A 14900-nucleotide genomic window follows, 5' to 3' on the forward strand; every position below is an offset into this window, starting at 1 on the left:
ATGAAGTGGAGTTATAACTTCAAAAATCCAAAATCATTTCTGTATGTGTTATCTAACACAAGTCAAAGCAATAATATACCTCAAGAATATAGTTTCTATTGCTCAAAGTGACTCCTGTGGTTAGATTACCCTCAGAGGTTTCCTCCCCAGTCCCCTCTAACTTTCTTCACTTAAGCATACCTCTTGTGTGTAATAATACTCATAAAACATATATTGTAAAAGAGAATAGGCATTGTTCTTAAGGCGGCTATCTTGACCCAGTGTACCATAATATTTGCTACTTGCTTAAAACTGTTTAATCTATCTGTGATTGGAAATAAGTACTAAAATATCAATGTTACAACACCATGAAATACTGCTGAGCATGATAGAAACTCAGCTTTAATGTTTACGATTGGTGTTTTTGACTAAACAGGCTAACTGATGTATAGAACTAACAAAATAAAACAGAATTACGTCATGAAAAAGGGAAAACTATGGTCTCAAGAATCTTAGCTACTTGTACGTTGGCTAGTTTTCAACAATATTGCTGTTTTTATTATCCTTTTCTAAACACATACTCATAGGTGGAGATTCAAAAAATGTGCATTATTGTCTGTTTGGCCTGAATTTTAGACTTTTATTTACATAAGAGTTATATTTATAGAAGATATAATGATTTTATAGCAATCATTAGTGTGCTTTAAAGCTGTAATACATCAAGCACAGGCATTTGTTTTCTTTGTTTATCATAGGGTGACAATATTTTGATTACCGAAAAACAGGACACTCAGCCCATCACTTTGTAAAAAAAATAAATAAACAAAAAAACAACCAGGACAGGACATAAATACAGGACATGTACTGGGAAAACAGGACGTTTGGTCACCGTAACATATCATAAACAGTCGTTTCCCTAAATATGTAAGCCACTAGACGCCTCACAGTCAAGAAAAACAGTTGCACTCAACTGTTTCTGCTCGCACACAGCGGCCTCTGGCGGCGCCATGTTGGATGCGCCTCGTGAGGGCGTGTGCACGGCGCTCGTCACCGGCTGACGTCGTGCGGCCGGCGGAGGGGGCGGGGCCTGGTTCTGCTGCAGCGGAGGAACATGACATGGGGATGAGCGAGAGAGAGGGAGAGAGCGAGACAGCCTGAGAGGAATAAACGGTTCGTCAGAGGTCTGGGCTGAAAACGTGATGATGGGGAGCAATGACTGAAAACACAACGGTAAGACACACACAGACCCGCTTTTTGTTGTCGTTTTCTCCACACACTCGGCGCGACAAGGGGGCGATGCATGGCTCATTGGACAGTGAACACAAAAGGCTGCCACTGCAGACAGGTGCACCTGCCTTTATGCGAGTACGTGCCTCGATGCATTCAACTTCAGGTTCCGTGAGAATACCTGTTTTTTATTATCATCATTATTGTTATTATTTTAGGTCGAAGGCAGATGGAGCGAAGCCACAAACCTCATCGACGGTTTTGGGATGTAGCCGGAGTGTTGGAGTGAAATGCTGTAAACATGGATCTTGTATGCTTAGTCACAGACCTTTGTGATGTGGGAACATACAGTAGCAATCTAACATTGCCTACATCCTGGGATTTATTGTCATGTCCTGGAAAAATAAACAGCCTGTCAGCTTTTTGAGCCTCTGAAACAGTGAAGGTTGTGGTTTCTTTTTGCAGACATGGAATATTAATCATCACAGTGTATTTTGGGCCAGATGGCTTTACATGTAGATGGTGGTGGAATACACAACAGCTAGATGTTTCATATTGTACAACAGCAGTCTCACTTTTGGCTGCTCGTCTTAAAACATACAGAGACTAATAATAAGAGCTGAAGCTGTCTGGTTTCATTCTGGTGCTCATATATTTCTTTTATTGCTGGCCTGGTTCACAATATCCACCAACTGTGTCTGCCTGTGAAGAGAGTGAGGCCACCGATTCACTGCTATGGTGTTTTAAATCATATTTCCCGACAAAGACCTACATAATAAAACCTTTAATCTATCATTAATACCAGCTTACATTTGAGCTCGTCACAACAGCAGTGTAATAAACTCCACCGTGGTTCCTCATTTTTGTGAGATGATGATTTACATCACTTGGCCGTCTTTAACTTCACAACTCACTCGGCCGCCTACCTGTGTCTGGATTCTCGACTCGGGTCTGGGAGACGGGCAGCTGACAGTAGGCGAGTGATTTGGAGATAGCTCGGGTAGTCGCGGCAGAGCTACAAAGCAGGGCCCTTGGCTGCCAGGCCAAGCCAGGCCACGCCAGACTCCATAGAGGGCTTCAGTGCAGCAGGGCACTGGGGAGAGGGCACTTGGCACCTGATCAGTTACCACAGTGAATTCTGTTCCTGTCACTGGCATTTAGCTACAGAAAAGCAGAGCAGAGATGACGGTTGTTGTTGAACTCAGTTGGGCTTTCATGTCAGCGAGGCACTGCTGCTTCATCAAACTGCTCCTCCGCTGATACAGAATGACATCCCTTTGCAAACATCTGTGTCAGTTGCCCACTGCCTACTTCAAAACCCTTAGCAGAGAAATCACCCTCAGAACTCATTTGGCACCAGAGAACCTCACCGTAGCCGTGTTTGGTCTCATTGAAGATTAATCTAAGTAATCAAAATGAATAAAAGCACCAGGAAAGGGGCGCTTAAATGTCTGGTTTTCCTTTCCGAAGAATTCCACGCCTGATTCCCACAAAGTTTAGTCCTTTGGAGGAGATGAAGCGAGTCAAGTGCCCGTGGTAATCACGGCCCAATCACTGCATGGCTTTGAAGTGGGCCCTGTTCTTCAGACGTCTCTACAGGTGGGGAAGCAACGTTAAGTGTTCTGTCTGCAGGCGGAGGGAGGTCAGCTGGAGGCCATGGAGGCAGGGCAGGCGGAGGGGCTCCTCTCACACATCAAAACAGGGAAGGGTGGAGTGGGTGGTGGTCACCTTTTCAGAGCCCCTGCACTCTGCTCCAGTCTGTATACGGGCTTTGATGTCTGTCGGATAGACACTTTTGGAGGGCATTTGTCTCCCAAACCCATTGCTGAATTTGTGTGAGAGCGGAAATATGAAATGTGCCTCCAAAAATCACAGACAGATAACGCTGTATAGGCTTTGTGCCATAAAAATGCAATAAATCTTTACACCGGTGTTTCGTTCTGTGTAGTGGGAAAAGCTACAGCCACAGAGGTGTTGTAATGAGTTGACTGCAGAAACAATTTACCTGTGATTTATCTATTTTTTTATTGCAAAGCAAGATTTGTCAGTGTTTGCTTGCAAGGAGAGGATTTATGTGTTACATTTGTTGGTTTTGATGTCTGACTCACTGAAGAGGTGCTTGTAACTATAGTCTAAAGGGACCCACAGAGTTATAGGTTTCATGAAAGAATGTTTGGAAGCCTTATGGTAGACTGCGATAGGATGGGGCATCGGTCAGTTTTACAAATATAGTCCTTGTTCACTCTTAATGTTGTCTAAATGAACAATTTATCAACTGATTCACATGAAACACATTAGCTAACAAGACATCATATTTTGAACCAAGCGTTTTTCAAAAGCTGTTTTCAGGCACTTCAGCATTTCTTCATCTTCTGTTTGGTTTCTAAGATGACTTCTCAAAGCACAATCTGCTTGCTTCCTTTTATGTGACACTCAAGAATCAAGTTGCTGAATCCAAATTTTGAAACCCACTTAACTGGCAAAAGTCTGTAGATGATGTGATGCTTGAGGATTACTCACATTCAACCAAGACTAAGAAGACACTGCTCACTTACTTCACACTTGAGCTACTAGTATGAAAACTTTAGTGGATTTAAATTATTTAATTACATTGTTTTTGCGGCTGAATTTTTACCCTAGAAAATGTCAAATCCTTGATATATGTTGCTGCTATATAGAACATGTGTCATTATGTTTTTTATAGTTGGAATCATTGAAGTTTTACAGCAGATGATGTTTCTGTGGAGCATTTTTATGACTGCCAAAGCTTTGTTTTGATATATTTGTTTGGCTGGATGCAACGGTCAGGGTTGAAGAGACCACAGGTGGTGTGTTTGAGCGTGACAGACAGATTTTTTTTGAGTCTTTATCCAAATATGACACAAGCTTGGATGCTTTGGCGAGAATATATCCTCAGTGACAGCCTATGTGTGTGCGTCTGAGCCTCCTGCACCTAATTGCATTTGTGTTGCTTCACCTGTCTGGTGCTGAGTCTGGGAGCATCGTGCCTCCTGGAGACGTCTGCCTTTGTAACATTCCCCCCACAAGGCCTAGTGGGCACAGCCATCCCCTGTCCTGCCTGGAATCAGCAAGGGAGCAGTTTCTAAATCAAACAGAACACTGTTGCACAGGATACCCTTGGTGACTCAATTTAGATTCACGCAGGCCCACAGCGTAGGTCATTTTCATTCATTCAGAAAAATAGGTCAGGCCTCTTTTTCTCTGCAAAACCCAGCTGCATTTGTTGGAAACTCTGTGTTTCTCCATTCTGTCACACTATGTCCGTTTGTTGATGGAGATAGTAAAAAGGAAACGCAGGTTAGACTCAAGCCTGAGAGGAGAGGAGCGGTAGCGTTGTTTTTCACTTTACTTTCGACGCCATTGGCTTGCTCAGGTAGAGAAAACAAATGCTTTGATGTCTGTCGCAGTCAATGACCTGTCTCTCATCTTTACTTCACATATCATCAACAAATCTGTCCTTTATCTCGACTGTTTCAATATTTATCCCGTCTTAGTTGTGTCCTGTCTTACATGAAAAACAACAGATCTGGGAGAAGTAGTTTTTATGCATTTATATGAACAGTTATACTGATGCCACCCTCTGTTGACAGTCATGTGATTGCAGCTACTATACACTCAGTTGTATTAAATCCACGAGTGTGTACTGGAGGTTTGCTCTGCTTGTTGAGCCTGCAGCTACTTTCCAGTGACATGTAGGTTGAATCATTTCTGAGATTTTTTTTGATTATTTTTAATAGATATAAATAGATAAATAGATGAAGCTCTCTTTAATAAGCAACTTACATCACGAATTGCTTATAAATGAGCCCTTTCAAAGCATATATTCTGAAAAACAAAAGTCATCTTTAAAATTAATGCGATCATTTGAACCCCAAGTTGCTCTCAATTGTCAGGCAAGAGTCATCTATGGCACCTCCATGCCATTGTTATGAGTGTGTGTGTGAATGGGTAAATGAGAAGCAAATTATACAGGGTTTGTACATTTATGAAATCTATAAGTGCAGTTTATTTAACTTTTGGCGGTTTAGGAAAGTCTCTGTTGGTCCTACAACACATTTTTTAAATGAGAAGCCTTATAACAGTAGAAGTGAAACATCATTTTGTTGGCATCATCATTCACTACAACATAATTAATCGAATATTAGTTTCTGCTGCTGGTGTGAGTATGACACATCTTTCCTCTGCAGTGCATCCCCACCCACTCAGTGTCCTCTCTGTGGGGGCCAGTGTGGAGAACATGCATCTGATTAAGTTGTTTCATCCAAGATCTTGTTTATTTGTTTTTGTTTTTTTTCCATCCAATGGCTCCAATGTGAAGATTTCTATCAAAGATCTTTGTGTAGGTCAAATCCTTACGTCCCTCACAAGAATAATTAATGTCTTTTGCTTATTTATAGGGCCCCAAGTCTGGGATAGCAGGAGTGAATGACACATGCAGCAGATTCATAGTATCTGAGCTTCTTTTGCAGCTTCTAGTAATTTGTTGAGGAAATATAAAGAGGTTTAGGCGATACAAATGCAGATTATTGGTAGTAAAGGGGCGCAGTAACCAAGGTTTGGATGTGACTTCGATTTGGTTGTGCAGTTTTAGTGAAAATCTTGGTGTCAGATATTGAAGTACCTTAAAATCCTATTTCTGTTGTCCATGTTTTTGATTATAAAGAAACTTTTCAGCTCGTATCCTTTAGTGTTAGCAGGCTGTTGGAGAGAGGCATTAGAACCAAAGCACGCATTTTTAACATAATTTATTTTATCGGCAATTGGGCGTCAGAAATCTGTTACCGTTAGCTCCTTTTGGATACCAAATTGTTACTTCAGCCAAACTGACCACAGTAAAGTGCAACAGGCACTCTGGCTGAATTCAGGGTCATTTGTAGCCAGCTTTCAACAGGTTTACAAATGTCAGACCATAAGAGCGAGCACTGCCTTCTGCCCCGCTCTTCAGCTTAAGAGTGTTATTATAGTAGCACAGCACTCAGATCATCGTTTGGATTCCGGTCTGACTGTTGGGCAAATGTTTGAGTCTGTATGATCATTAGCCTCTGGAGAGCCTCAGGGCATTTGTCTGTCATCGCTAATGAGAGTTCACTGACTGTTGTTTTATTTAAATCATACGTGTTGGAGTTCAGATTTTTATACCCACACTTAAAAATCAATTTTTGCCATGGAGGAAGAATCAGTCGGTTCCAAATTATTTTTTTCGGCAGAATATTGTTTCCATCAGATGCTGCAGTTCGGCTATTTTAACATAAACACCAATGAATCAAAACATTATGACCACTCACAGATAAAGCAAATGACGTTATCTCAGCAATGCATGTAACTGAACAGCTGGTTCTTGTTGACAATCTTTTGGATGTGGGAGGAAATGGACAGATGTACCTGAGCAACTCTAATAAAGGTCCATTGGTAATGGCCAAACAACTGTGTCACAGCATCAGAAAGGCTTATGTGACGCTCCGAATATGCAGTGGCAGGTATCTACTAACAGTGGAGGGATAAACCTAGGACTGCCAACAGGATGTCACTTGCAACTCACAGGCCTTTAAAGATCAGTTTCTGCCATGTTGGTGTCAATTCATAACATCTGCAGAGTCCATGCTTTGGCAGTTCAGAGCTGTTTTGGCTGAACTCAAGGAAACAGCAGCACATTAGGCGGGTCAGTATATAATTGAGAGACTTTTGAAGTCCATGGAATATCTTGCATACATTTTTATTAAAAGTAGAAAAACTAATGTTTTTATGTTCATTATGATCATGTCTTTATAAATTCCATAAATATTAATAAAAAATGACTGGATATCAATAAAATGTCAACTAAATAACCATCTGAATTTAATACCCACTTTCTAATTAGCTAAACAATAATAAAACAAACTTATTCAAGAATTGTTTTGATTGTGTTCTTTTTGTTAAGTTGAAATAAGCACTACAGATATTTATTTTTTGGCACTATATCAAATTTTATATGGAAAATAACAAATTGTATCTGTGTCTGAGAAATCACTTTCAACTAAGTTATCCATTACAAAAACACCTCTCAAGGAAGTGTGTTGATTCTAACTCACATGACCTGCTCCACATGATGTCATTTCCTCCTGAAGAAAAGCCTGGCAAGACTCCAAGGCTTTCTGAGTTATTTAATATAAAGTAGTATGTCAGTCAAGTGTAGATTTATCGAATGTCAACAGGTTTACTACAATATCTTTATAAATGACTTTCAATTTCAGTTTTACTCAATTGTATATATAATATTTTAGAGAGAATCTTTCTCTGAAAATGCCATGTGGTATTTGGTTATAGGCGGCCGTGTTGATTTTAGGCCTGAAAACAGCAAAAATGTCAACTATGATACCTGTCAACTATGTTACAAGAAGTTCCGTAATTATATATTGACCCAGGCAACGGTGGTCATTTTTTTTTTGCTAATGAATGTATAACATAGTTGTCTAAATGCACAACTGTTGAACAGTCTAATAAACCCAGTTGCTTTGTCATAAGGGCCAATTAAACCAATTAAATGAATATGGGAATTCTTTCCCTGGCTAATATATTTGCATATCTCTAAACTGTGATGAAAAACAATAGCAACATTAAAACTCTGACAACATACAAATCTCATTAGAATAAATAACTGACTACACCCACCTGCAAAAACACCTTAAATGTTAGTGTTGTCAGTTTTCACTAAGCAACCTTTGGGTCTATGGGTTTTAATGTCCTTTTTTCTCAGAATCTAAATAAAGAGTAAGGTTATGTGATATTGCCCTCTCCACCTACTTGAGTGTACATGCACAACCATGCATGCACCCACCCACGCAATCAATCCGAAAGTGGTGATACACTGTAAAATACTGGTATTGTCAGCTGTAGACTCTGAAGTAGATCAGGTGTCAAAACATTTTTTGTAGTGTTTCTTACTGAAGTTATGAAGGAGATCATGAAATTTTTAATGTTGGGGTGTAATGTAGGACAGTTGTAGCTGTATGGTGATTCAAGGTGAGGTATAGTTATACTTATTTAGTCATATTACAAACCATTGATTCAGAAGCGTCATTTTTCTAAACTATTGTGTACATCTTCAGGGTCTAGATGGGCGGTACAGTCACATTATACCTATAATTATCAGTGATTTCTACATCATACCTGCTACTGTCGTATTCACAGATCTATGAAGAGTGGAGCTATGCTGTATGTAGGTCTGTAAGTTGGTGGGGATACTGAAAGCAAACACAAAAGTCTGTGTGTTCAACTCAGAGGACACTCTTCTTCAGCACTGACTCAAACAGGAAATGCTAGCTGGCTTCAGCTCTTTGGTCTGTCTCATGTGGGACCACAAGGTACATATTCGTCATATTCAGATAGTAAACGCCTCTGCTGTACATTTCTTACATCTTAGCCTCCATGCTTGAGCTCGACCTTCTATGAAGTCTTTAATAGACCTGACACAGTTTGTTAAGTGTGTAATTTATATCCACAGCATACTGGGTGTTCACTTTTATTTAACTTCTTCTTGAAATCAACAAAAAGTCGAGAACCTTCTGCTTTGGAGGGGCTTCGGTCTCTAGTCACAGCTGTCTGCTTGTGGCACTCTGTCGAAAAGGGATCAGTCAGGAGAAGAGGCAATGGCCGCTGTGAAGGAAGGCTGAAGGGACTGACTTTTTAGGGAGTTATGATCTTGTTCTGTGCCCCTCAGCAACCAGCTTTTTGTTTGGGAGCTCACTACAGATTTGACTCAAATATAAGGTCAGACAAAACAACTATCTGCTGCTTTGTTAGACAGATTTTTGTGCTTCTAGTGTAAATACTGGACATGATTTTTTAAGACTATATGATGTGCAGTGTAAATTCAAATTCTGTTTTCTGTTTAACGCTTTTGCCTGAGGCAGTCTTTGTGAGATTTCCACCTGACATAACATCCTCAATTCCAGTCGGCAAATAGCTACAAAAATGTGCGGCCAAAAGAAACAACCTTGGGATCTGGGGACACTTGGACGACTTTGGAAACACAATGAGATTTGAAAAACTCCAGCAAAAATAGGTATTTTTAGTTCCACCTAATTAAAATTGCTAAACTGCAAAGAAGAGAGAAAACAACAAGCTTAAAGCTATATATTGAGTCTGTTCATAATATTCTCAACTGCAACTCGACCGAGTTTGACGCTGCAGAAAAGAACAACAAACACTACACCCACTTTAATCATAGTAGTACTAGATGGCCTTTTCAGTGAGTGTGCCATGTGCGGAAACCTTCGAAAAATGGCAGTGGGTTATTTTAGAACCTGCTACTGGTACAGCGACTTCCACAGTGGATGGGGTTAACTTCTAGCAAAAAATGCAAGTGTTCTAACTCTAGTGTCCCCCAGGTATGTACGCTACGTAGCATTAATCAGAAATTTACCTCAAATATTAATGTGATGATGCATTTTAGCTCAAATTGACAACAACTCTCCAGTCCGTGAATGTGCTGCGCTGGCAGTGTGCAGTGCAGCAATGAGATGCAAAGTGACATTATTGCTTCTAGCAGCATCTTTCTCACGGCATGTAAAAAGCAGCTGGGCAGAAGTCTGTTTTTTTTTTTTTTTTTTTTTTTTTAAGTTTGGAGTACTATTAGGAGAGAGAAAAGGAAGGTAATTGTGCGAGCGTTTGCGCATGGCTTCCCTGGGAGCAGTTGATTTATCCGGGTATGGAGGTGTTCTGAGGTCACAGCAAAGAAAAGCCTGTCAGTGGCTGCTCATGGAAGGGAAAGTCCTACCAGTGAATGGAGCACAATGGAGGGATAAGAAGCAGCACAGTCCTAGGTGTTGATTGGAGAGGGAGACAGAAGTGTTGAGCTGATTCCAGGTCAGAAACCCTCGTTAGGTTGCGTCATCCCATGCACTGATTGCAACATACATTCCACACACCGCCGGTAATGTTATCTAGATGATGGCATATATGCAAACGTCACTGCACCCACACACTGGTGAGGCACATAGACAATCACCGCGAGCTTGCTGCTGTGGCTGCAGTAGGACGACGGACAGAGATTGAGGCTGACTGACTGATATGAAGGGTGAATAGCAAGTGGTGCTTCCACTCTGCATTGAAATTCACTGATTGAATCTCTCAAGCAAGGACTTTGAAATAGTGAAAGTGCTTAGTGTGTAGTTTGGCGAGACATTATAATATTCCATTACATGAATTTCCCATGCCACTAAAGTGTGCCGCATATTGAAGCACGCTAATGGATTGTGTTGATTCCGATGCGACGGTGGAAATGATCTGTTTTCCTGGAACTGAGCTCATTTGTTTCTCCAACATACAATTACCCCATGTTGAATGTTTTTCCGTCGCTGTGTTTCTTCCCAGCCTTTATTCATTTAATTAATGCAGAATAGCTGTGCAGCAGCGCTGTTTTGAAACCGCTGTCTGTTTTCGGTGTTTCCATTTTGTAGTATATTAAAATATCAGAGCTGTATCCATTGTTGCAGGAATAACAGGCTTGTGTTTTTTTTTTCCTCTGACCATAACTGAGAGGGTGGCTTGACATTTTGCTGCGCACAGGCATGTGAATAAGTACCGGGTAAGAATGAATGCCATCTTTTATTAGCTGTCTTCTGTGTTTTGGCAGCCCTTTGTGGAAGCACTTGCTCTGTTAGCTTTGAGACTGGTAAACACACTGAGGGCATGCTGAGTAGTGACCATGCACTAGTCATTGTTTTTGGACATATACACACAAACACACACATGCACTCCAGAGAGGAGGATCACAGGGTGTTTATCTACCAGTGTTGAACCCAGCAGTTTCAGCCTGTTGGTGCTTGGCCCCGTTAACTGCAGCTCAGCTCGCACGCTGGTGATGAAGCCACAGTTGGCCCGTCGAGCCGTTTGTCCGAGCCAAAATATAAGATTTTATTCCCCGCTTCCAAAATATTCTGTGCAGCAGAGGAGGGATCAGACTCTTTGAGGTCTGAGTAAGTTAAATTGTGATTAACCAACAAGCCCGCATCTTGTGTCCAACCCTTGCTGGACAGGTCCCTTGGCATTATTTTGTCAACCAGGCTCAGGTTTTAGGTTTCAGAGGGCATGTTGACACTTTGGACTTGTGCTTCCTGCTATACTGGGAAGCTGTGAAGGGAGCTGGCTGTCTGCTAACCGGATGCACTGCATCAGTCCCTGAGATAATCTGTCTTATGTGTGAAGGTTGAATATTTTATTTGGTACATTTTTTTCCCACAACCACAATCTGTGGTCAGTTTTCTTTACAGCAACAAACTTTTTAATCATGAGGCCTTCATTAAAGAAAATAGAACATCAGTGAGTTTGGTATTATACAAGCAGTAGTCTACACGGAAATGTTTACATCTGAGGTTAAAATGTTGGATGTATAAAAGATCAACAAGTTGCTAAAAAGATTATACATATATATCAGAGCAGGATTAATAGCAAGTGATTATTATTTTCATTATAATTAATCATCTGAACTCCCAAACCTGCTAACTGGTTTAAAAGGCATGTTGTCTTTTTAAAAAATATGACAAAATGACACCATTTAGCAGAAGCAAAAACTATAAAACACAAAGGATAATCAGATTTTCACCCATGTAACGGTCCTTGAATGAATCATGTGTTTTTCTGAGAATCCAACCTTCAAATCATGATACAATTACAATTACATTATTCTAAACATTGTATATATTTATTTTTGTGGATTTAGCCAGTGGTGGCTCAGATGTGAGAGAAGACAAGAATGGAAACAAATTACAAATCTTGGTAAATTATCAATAATATGTAGAGTCACCATTTTTTCCAGTATTGGTCACACAGTGGCAATGTTCCCTGTAATTTTTCATGAGTCTGAGCAAACACACAAACTCCCTGAGCGTCCCTTGGACCACTGTGAGCAACATCAGACGTGTGCACTGTGGTCACACCAGCATCACATCCATTCAAGTTACATGGTTCATTAAAAGAATCAAATTACAGCATTTACATTTCTGTTAAATCTCTCTACTGTTGCAGTGGTTTTGCAAATTGCAGACGGACCGTTTACTCCATAGACACCAATGTTATTCCTGTAGCTTGAAAGACAGCTACTTTTGATAAAACTGGGCTTGTAGCACATTGTCTGCCTTGCAATAATGGGAAAGAGGCACCGTTTATGTTTTGACAACCTATATCTAATGAGTTATTGATGCTGGAAGTCCGAATCTGTGAATATCTTTCCAGCTTTACTGAACTTGGGGCCACTACCACCTAAGGAGTGATATATTTAATTTTGAAAAAAGCATTTAGCCATACTTAAAGCTTTAAGTGCTTTATTAACACGGAACTAAAAATTTTGTATTGTTTTATTATCACAGGTTCTGTCTGAAAAGAGGTGGCATCATTTTAAACAGTGAAATCAAACTAATAAAATGTAATGACCAACCAGTGAGCAATACTGGATTCTGCAAAAACATAAACAACTTTTTTTAAAATCTAAATCTTATCTTAACACAGTTAATGTATTAACTTATTTTTGTGTGTATGCATGTATTTATTGATTTATTTAGTACTGTTAACATATCAGAGTTCTGAGTGAGTTTTTCTTAAGATAGGCAAAGGCCATTTATTGATTACATATAGGCTCTTAAATGTTTATTAAAAACTAAAAAGCATTTAAAAGAATCAAATTACAGCCTTTACATTTCTGTTAAAACACTTTGTCAACAGGAGCCAGTTGAAGGCTGCAGTGATTTTAGTGACACTACAATGTATAAGAGTGAAGTTATTGAATATTTGTCTCTCTTTACTGTTGCAGCGGTTTTGCAAATTGCAGACAGACAGGTTCTGTCTGAAAAAAGGTGGCATCATTTTAAACAGTGAAATCAAACTAATAAAATGTAATGACCAACCAGTGAGCAATACTGGATTCTGCAAAAACAAACAACTTTTTTTAAAATCTAAATCTTATCTTAACACAGTTAATGTATTAACTTATTTTTGTGTGTATGCATGTATTTATTGATTTATTTAGTACTGTTAACATATCAGAGTTCTGAGTGAGTTTTTCTTAAGATAGGCAAAGGCCATTTATTGATTACATATAGGCTGTTAAATGTTTATTAAAAACTAAAAAGCATTTTAAAAAAAAAACAACTTAGGCATTTATTGAGTCACTAAAATACTGTAGAGTACAGACCACATCAGCATGATTATAAGCATCCTCTGGTAAATTAACAACCAGATACTGATGTCTCTCACCATATGGACTTCAGGAGATGATTAGATGATGATAAACTGTGACCTACTGGTTGGGTTCTCTCTGTTCTCATGTTTCTTACATGTTTGTCCCCTGACAGCCGGGTCCTAATGTTTTTGGAGCAACACACCATACTATGACGTTTTTACAATGATGGTTCTACTATGGAACCAGTTTGACATGTTCAGGTGTTCTTTGTGTGAAAACTCAGAGATTTCAGGTATCAGAAGGTGGCTTTCAACTTTCTTTGTTAACTTTCTGCCTCAACTTTAAATTAAATTTCCTTCACTAACCCAGCCCTCTGGACTTCCAGTAAGCTGTGTTCCTATTGGCTGTCCAGGTGGCTGCTTGGTGTTATCAGGAACACCTGAGCAGCTCAGTGTCTTCCTGCTTTATTTAGCTGCATTCAAACATTTCCTCTGCTTCTCTTCACCACTGAACTGGGTTTGGTTCCGTTGCTTTAGTCTGTTCTTTAGGCGTTGGCTTGCAGCTTCCAGCAGTAAAATCGTCTTTAATGTGTTTCTTGGAGTGTTTTAGGGCTTTGTACTGGATAGTTGTCTTGGTAAATGTGGTTCTTTAGCCACAGTTAGTACATGGTGGTAATGTGTGCAGTGATTAGTGGATTTGCTCCAGCTGAGTTGTGTCTTTATCTTGGCTGTAGTGAGTCTTTAGAGGTTTTTGGTCAGACACATTCTGTGTTCTTGTTTGTGAACCAAGGTTGGTTGTCCAGAAGGTAAGAGTTCCTGTCCTGATTCTCTGTTCTCAGAGGTTCTCTGGTAGGCTGCAGGAGACGTTTGGGTTGTGCTAGTTTGGTTTTTGTACGGTTTCATTTGGACGACTATCTTGAGGCCCCTCCATGTGGTTTAGTGAGGTTTTCTGCAACAGTTCTACAAAGCAACCTGCAGCAGAAGAGACTTTGAGAGTTTTTAGGAAGTTCTGGAGACCAGACATTAGAGCAGCAGAAACATTTGTCAGCAGTTTGAGCAGGAGAAGGTGAGCTTCAGAGTAGAAATGAGACAGAAACCTTCTTGACCCGTGTGGTGAGGTCCTGTACCAAGAGTTTGAGCAGGTTGTGAAGAGTCTGTAGTTCTTTGGTCTGAAAGCACAAGAAGAGTCGACTCATTAAAGGAGAAAACAGGAGATATTGTTGGTTCTTCTGTCGCTCTGCAGTTTCCTTAGACTGAATATCTAGTTTATATTTTAAATGATTTCCCATGTGAGCCCAAGAAGACTTCAATAAACTCCCTCCATCTCCTGGACACCACATATTTTATTACCATGTTAAATGTTTTTTTTTTTTTTTTTTTTTTTTTTTTTTAAATATGTTATTGAGTTTTAATCATAGTTTTAATCGTAGTTTTTTCTCTTTGCTTGTTTAGTTTTGTCATCTGTGTAAAAGGTGCTAAACAAATAAAGTTGAATTGATAAACTGAATAACTGACTAACT

General features: G+C 39.8%; 1 protein-coding gene across 8 annotated transcripts in view; it reads left to right on the forward strand.

Moving 5' to 3' along the window:
• The first annotated feature begins 1049 nt into the window (after positions 1-1049).
• The window catches only part of otud7a (OTU deubiquitinase 7A), a 52000-nt gene continuing 38149 nt past the window's right edge, over positions 1050-14900 (forward strand). For all 8 annotated transcript variants that reach the window (XM_055009415.1, XM_055009413.1, XM_055009414.1 and 5 more), the window contains exon 1: positions 1050-1209. The gene's annotated coding sequence lies outside the window, so the exon portion shown is untranslated. The remainder of the gene's footprint in view (positions 1210-14900) is intronic.

The sequence above is a fragment of the Amphiprion ocellaris genome, chromosome 3 (assembly GCF_022539595.1).
Source record: "Amphiprion ocellaris isolate individual 3 ecotype Okinawa chromosome 3, ASM2253959v1, whole genome shotgun sequence".
Lineage (NCBI taxonomy): Eukaryota > Metazoa > Chordata > Actinopteri > Pomacentridae > Amphiprion > Amphiprion ocellaris.